Source organism: Callospermophilus lateralis, chromosome 2, assembly GCF_048772815.1.
Source record: "Callospermophilus lateralis isolate mCalLat2 chromosome 2, mCalLat2.hap1, whole genome shotgun sequence".
Classification (NCBI taxonomy): Eukaryota; Metazoa; Chordata; class Mammalia; order Rodentia; family Sciuridae; genus Callospermophilus; species Callospermophilus lateralis.
This window is the reverse complement of record NC_135306.1, coordinates 198,585,541-198,593,062: the sequence shown is the minus strand read 5'-3', so window position 1 is coordinate 198,593,062 and position 7,522 is coordinate 198,585,541. Positions and strand designations below refer to the sequence as shown.

General features: G+C 38.8%; 1 pseudogene; it reads left to right on the top strand.

Annotated features, from left to right (window-relative positions):
- The first annotated feature begins 986 nt into the window (after window positions 1–986).
- Window positions 987–1,916, top strand: LOC143391850 (olfactory receptor 5B3-like; annotated as a pseudogene).
- Window positions 1,917–7,522: the final 5,606 nt, after the last annotated feature.

Below are 7,522 nucleotides of genomic sequence, written 5' to 3'. Positions count from 1 at the left end.
CTACCGTGCATAGAGACGTGCTGCGCGGGTTCAAGAGATAAACCCTTCTTCAACATAGTCTAAATTGTATGCTTTCTGCCATCACAGTCAATGTGTGTAGATGTGCTGGTGATAATAAGCATGAGACTATGGGGAAAAGGTTGAAATGGAATTCAGATGTTGTTAATTCATTTCAGACCATTCTGTCATTGGAAGAAGGATCATTGAGTTTCAGGATTTTTCTTTGCTTGTTTCTTTTACCTCCAGTAAGAGACAAACATATAGCGAGCAAGATGAAATAACTCCAGAATCAATGACTCAGTTCATTGTGAAATTCTGAATACTGAATTTGAATCAAAGGAGACAAGGCATAATGATAAACTGAGTCAAATTTCAATTTGATTTAAATTCAATATAGCCTGTTACATACAGGAACCAATCAGCATGGGTTAAAGGTTGGTCTGGGACCAGAGCAGAAATTATCAATTAATCATTGTATAACTATTCATATTTCTCAACATCTGCTGGCAAATATTTACATGAATGTAACAAAAAAATCAAACTCACCATGGAGAGGAGAGTGTGAATTCACATTTACATTTTCCATAGCAGTTCTTGGTGGGTGAATGATATGGAAGCTCACCTTTCGCTGAGCCCAGAAGAAGTGAACCAACAAATAGCTTCAGCCACATACATCATTTTTATTAAGTTATTAAATATTTTACATCTCAGATAATAAATATGTAAAAATTTAAAATTAGGCTCTGAGTCATTATGATTCCTGATTCCACAGTATGTAACTCTAGACTTTCAAACAGCACTAAATTTGATTTTCAAAAGCCTATGCTTTTTTTCTGGAGAATCTCAAAGTACAGGTTGTTACTACAATGAAAGAATACAATAAAAGAATATAACTTGAAGTTATACTTTTCCTCATCAATTGAAATTCTTTATCATTTTGTGCTTTTTTTCCTCATAGCTGTAGAACATCTAGAGATTCTCAGACAATGTAAATGGAGAATAAGACAGAAATGACCCACTTCATCCTGCTGGGACTGACCAAAGACCCAGGTCTGCAGCTTCCTCTCTTTGTGACCTTCCTCCTCATCTGCACCATCACTCTGGCTGGGAACCTGGGGATGATCCTGTTGATTCTCCTGGACTCCCGTCTCCACACTCCCATGTACTTTTTCCTGGGTAACCTGTCTCTGGTGGACTTGTGCTACTCTTCAGCTGTCACTCCCACGGTCATGGCTGGGCTTCTTCCTGGAGATGAGGTCATCTCCTACAATGCTTGTGCTGCTCAGATGTTCTTTTTTGGAGCCTTTGGTACTGTGGAAAATTACCTCTTGGCCTCAATGGCCTATGACCGCTATGCAGCAGTGTGCAAGCCCCTGCACTACACCACCACCATGACCACAAATGTTTGTGCATATCTGGTCATAGGCTGCTATTTCTGTGGTTTCCTGAATGCCTCCATCTACACTGGGAGCACGTTCAGTCTCTCCTTCTGTATGTCTCACGTGGTCCATCATTTTTTCTGTGATGTTCCAGCAGTCATGGTTCTCTCTTGCTCTGATAGACATGTTAGCGAACTGGTTCTTATTTATGTTGCCAGCTTTAATATCTTTTTTTCTCTCTTTGTTATATTTATATCCTACATATTCATTTTTATCACCATCCTAAAGATGCGCTCAGGAGCAGGACATAGGAAGGCTCTGTCCACCTGTGCCTCCCACTTCACCGCAGTCTCCATTTTCTATGGGACTGCTCTCTTCATGTACTTACAGCCCAGCTCCAGTCACTCCATGGACACGGACAAGATCGCCTCTGTGTTCTACACCATGGTCATCCCCATGCTGAACCCTGTGGTCTACAGCCTCAGGAACATGGAGGTCAAGAGTGCATTTTCAAAAATTCTTCTGGAAGGAAAATAAGCCATACGATTCTGACCTTCACTCTTTGAGATGCACAGGGCCTGAATTCCCTCTTCTCTGATCTTCTGCATGTACTGTGTCATCTATTAAAACCTGCACTGAGTGCACATTCCTGAAGTGACACATTTTCCACTGCAAAATCTACTGCCTGGTGAAAGGGAAACGTGTGGAAACACAACAGCTGAGTGGCAATGTGAGTGGTATCTTGGCATTTGCTTATTGAGGAAATTGATAATTTAATAAGTTTCCTCTGCTTTTTCAAACTGTGTCACTATGAATGTATGTAAAATAAGTGGAGAGGAAGCCCATGAACAGAACGCGGCCCATTGCCAGAATTAACATAATGTGGCTACTGTGGTAGTTACTTTTGTGTAAATTTGACCATACTAGGAATATCCAGATAGCTGGGGAAGTATTTCTCTGTGTGTGTCTGTGAGAATGTTTCCCAAAGAGAGAACTTTGAGTCAGTTGAATTGTCATTAGGGTGACTATCATCCAATTCATCAAGAGCTCATCTGAATAGGAAAAAAAAAGTAAGAGAAGGATAAATTCTTTCTCTCCCTTTTTCCCTCTCCCTCTCTGTCTTTGGACAGAGGCATCTGTCTCTCTCACTCTGAACCTCAGAGCTACTGGGTCTCAGTTCTTGTTCTCCACTAGACACACTGGACACACCTTGCCCTCCTCAACATTCCGGGTTTTCCACCTTGTAGACAGAAAATCATGAGTCTTTTCAGTTTCCATAATCACATGAGCCCATACCCATAAAAAAATCTTCTCTTATACATTTCTATATACTATTGATTTTGTTTCCCCAGAGGGTCCTGAATTATAAGAGCAGAGTTTAGCAATCCTAATTTAGTATTTAATTTGGTTATGAAAAAATATAAATTGAAATCTAATTAATTTTTCTTTCTTTACATTTTGAAAAGCTCTCATTTGAGGAAAAACATGATATACGATGAAATGAAAGTTGTGCTTTCTGGAAGATTTTAAAAATAGATATATAATTCTGGCACCTTTGGGTGAATTAATATTTCTGTTTGAGACATTTTGTACAACCAACATATTCATGTTTTAATAGTCATAGGCATAAAATATCTAAATTACCAAAACTATTGAGGAAAATCATAGCAATTTAAATGTATTATGTATTATTACTCAGACTACTTAAAATTTACCATGATAAACCACTGATGCAATCTTTTTGTATTTTTTATTTTTATTTATTTTTTGGGGTACCTGGGATTCAACTCAGGGACACTCAACCCCAAGCCACATCCCCAGCCCAGTTTTGTATTTTATTAGAGACAGGAACTCACTGAGTTGCTTAGCACCTCACTTTTGCTAAGGCTGGCTTTGAACTTGCAATCTTCCTGCCTCAGACTCCTGAGCCACTGGGATTAGAGGTGTGTGCCACTGAGCTTTGCCTTTTACTTTTTATTTCTAGAAATGCTTTAAAATTGTCAATACTGACCATTCATTCTTTACTTATTGAGCTATACTCTCTATTGTCACTTCCCCAGTCTTTTATGTCACTCTATGCTCACTAATTTTTTTCTCTGTTTTTTTTTTTTACAACTCCAATGATGTAAGGACCTTTGTATGTTCTTTTTCCTGTGAGAAATAGTCTTATTCCATTCAGATATTCTGTGAAATATTAACCTGTCATGGGTCCTGTCCGTCTATATAAAACACTCATTTTCCATTTACTATATGAACTGTCCCCTTATCCTCTATCATTCTTCACAAACCTAATGAACCCTTGTTACCTTATATTCACTTACCCAATCCTCATTTATCTTCCCAGTCTAGAAGGTGAACATCCATGATCAGCGACTTTGTGTTTCTGTTCAAACATGATAATCAGTAACTCAGCAGAGGTCAATTTCCTAGTAGAATCAACAGAATTTTTTAAAATGGATGAATACATGAATAAAGCTTGGAGTTCAACTGCACCAATAGGTTGGCCTTTGAATCATGGATGGTGAGAGCAAGCCTTGCAGAAGATAAGCCTTTAGATAAGTATCCAGTACCTTGCTAGAGAAACAGCTGATTTCCTGCTTTTCTGAGATAACTTTTTTTTCCTATGATTTCTCTCAGTTCTCACACTTCTCACTTTTAGGCAAAGTGATTTTCTGGGATTCCTAGGAGAGCTGATTACACACTCTCATAATTTTAGTAAGAAGTAATGTCTCGTGAAGTGGCAAGTAAAATGTCAAATAAGTACTGTTTAGGAAATCATAAACACAAGATGCATTAAAGGCCTCACTTCTGGTTATTTTTTAAAAATTAATTCATGCACACAGATTATACTATTGACTAGAAAGATTCTAAATGTCTATGTGCAGTACACATAGCAAAGGAATGTGCCTCTATGTGTCATTTGTTATCACTATCACAGTGGGAGGCTTCAACATCACTGGGATTGAGCAGGTTAAGATGGTGGTCCTGGTACTCATGTTGTAGGATAGATCTGTGCACTTCTATTTATGATGCTGTTTTCCCAGGGAAGCATGTCTAATTATTGTTTTAATGGTTATTTAATGTTACAATTATTTTGGATTAATGGAAAACTTTCAATGATAGTGCATAGTGTGATTGACATATGACACTCTGACAGTCTTGAAAATGGGCCAAAAGGTTCAAAGTCTAATTTTTGAAACCTTAGAATATTACCCCTCAAGACCCTGAAGGACTATAACGATATGTTTAAGGACTTCAAAAATGAGACAATATTGGGATTATCAGGGGATGCCCTAAAATCAATGCCATGTATCCTTAGGAAAGCAAGTTAGAAGATTTGTTTGTTTGTTTGTTTGTGTTGGGTACTAGGGATTGAACCCAGCGGTGCTTAACCACTGAGCTACATCCTCAGCCCTTTTTTTTAAAACATATTTTGTTTAGAGACAGGGTCTCACTGAGTTGCTTAGTGTCTAACTGAGTTGCTGAGTCTGGCAACTCGCAATCCTCCTGCCTCAGCTTCCCAAGGCATGCGCCCTGCGCCCTGAGAGTTAGAAGCTTTAACCATAGACAAGAAAGGGGTTGGCAATATGACCATGGAAGCAACATTAAAATGATATGGCCTCAAGACATGGAATTTCAGTCACCCCCAGAGCATAGCAAAGGCAAGAAATTGAGTGACTCCTAAAGCCTGTGGAGTGAATGTGCCTCTGTCACATGGTACCTCTCTGTCACACCACTGATTTCTACTCATTGGGATTAATTTTAGACCTTTGGTTTTTCAGAGCCATGAAAGAATCAATATGTTCTTTGTAAGCCTCCAAGTCTGCAGCAATTTGTTACAGCAGCCATTGGACACTAACACAAATTGTCATCTGGTCTATTTATTCTTTGTCATAATCATACATTACTACTGTATGTTAGTTTGGTAGAAATCATAAGTGAAACCATCCTTCCATGTTATGGAGGGCAACCTGCCCTACCCAGTGTTCACTGGCTTAAAAGTTAGCATCATCTAAAATATCTACCAAGTTGATACACAAAAAGTAATTGTTACAAGTCTGTACTTTGTTATCTTGGAACTTACAAAGGGTTTTTTAAAAGACTTAATCTCCAAATAAAGACAATAACAAAGACATTCTTCTGCCTAATGTGATGTCACTGTCCTGGCTACAAATCACACTGATCTCTCCTCACTGGAGGATGCAATGAAATCTGATAAAGTTCACACTTACTCTTAGATATCCTTCACAAAAAACTTTTTTGCAAAGTTAACAATAAAGTACTTAATACCCTCTTCAAAAGTGAACTCATCCAATCACTCATGATAATGGGATAATGGAGTGGAAGAACATACACAGGAATATTTTCAGAAACACACACACATTCAAAACCAAATGAATAGAAAACTCATGATAATTATAATCTTAATTTCTCTAAGTGGTCATTACCTAAAAATTCATATTGGTAAGTACCTATCACCACTACACATTCTGCTTTGCGTTTTTCCTTAACCAAGCAACTTGGATGGCCGTGGTTATTTACCTGGTGGGTTGATCTGATTTCTTATTTCTTATTCCTCAACATCTTGGGAAAATTAATACATATTCATTATTGCAGTTGTTTTAGTCTTCCATTGACCCTAATTTCCAAGAATGAAAATGGTAAGAGAAGCCCTAAAGAATCTCCTGTACTTCAGACATACTCATAATTATCTCTAATATAAATATTTGTCTAGTGTCTGGTAGTCAGGATCAATCACTAGTGAGAACTGCAAAATTTTAGGGGCCTATTCAAAGGTATGATAAACCCAAGGAGGACAAACAGCAAACTTATATTCTAATTCAATACAATCATTGATGTGTCTCTTGGTAGACCATTCCTTCAGCGTTGATGCCACTCCCATCTTTACCCCCTGATTCCTGGAACCATGAATCCTGTCAATTAGAGAAATAGGACCATATGTTCGGAGCTGATTCAGAACATGTATAGCCTCTTGCATAATTTTTCTTAGCCCAAATTGTGGCTCCAGCTGGAAGTCTAATTGAGACTTCAAAAGGACATTCAGCCATTGTTTTGTGACAGTGTTCCAAGATGGTGCAGAACGTGATGGAACAGTGAATTCCGTAAGCCTAGAGCTGTTGCTCCACTTCATTTCTGTGAAGTGAGTTACCTAATTATAATCATCACTATGTGGAATGCCACGGTGGTTTATATAGGTTTCTGTAATCCATGTACAATAGGCATCATAAAAGCATTGTGTGCAGGGAAGGCAATCTTTTTTCATAGTGTCTTTTCTAGTAAGAACAAAATGTCACAGTTCCACGATGGATTTGTTTCAATGTAATTAACTGGCCACTCATTCACAGGGTGGTCAACCTGAGAGATGGTGCCACATCAGGGACTCCGTTTCCACAACTGGCAGATTCAGCACTGAGCAGGGGCTATAGTCAGTCAATCCACGAGGAAGCATATATGCTGTGGCCTTTTTATAAGCTCCGTCCCTGTCAGCATGATCACTTTGTCCATGAGCCTATTGGCTAATAGCAGAAGCCACTGAGAAAAGACTGACTTGGACTCACAGAATGGATTTGCACTTGAAGTTCCTTCACCACTTTCCACCAGTGGCATCTCATAAAAGGCTGTGGTGCTGCAGCTTTCCACTGTGGGTTGTGCCTACATGTCATAGAGAACCATCTGTAAACCAGTCCAAATCTTCCATTCCCTTGTCCATTGTTACAGAGTATTCACTGTGAGGCAAAAGGTGCACCCACGAGGAGACAGGGCATGAAGAAGGGGTAGTGCTCATGGCTCTTGGTGTATTCGATATCTTAAAAAGTCTATTATCAGATCAAATTCTGTTTGCCAAAAGGAAGTACTCAGCCTTAAAGAAGAATGAAATTATGCATTTGAAAATAAATGAATGGAGCTGGAGAATATCATGATAAGTGAAAGATGCCAAATCCCTAAATCCAAAGGCTGAATATTTTCTCTGCTATGTGGATGCTGATCCATAATGGGGGAGGACTAAGGAAGAATAAAGGAACTTTGGATTGGGCAGAGGGAAGTGAGGGGAGGGGATGGGATGTGGGGTGAGAAGGATGGTGGGATGAGATGGACATCATTACTCAATATACATGTATGAT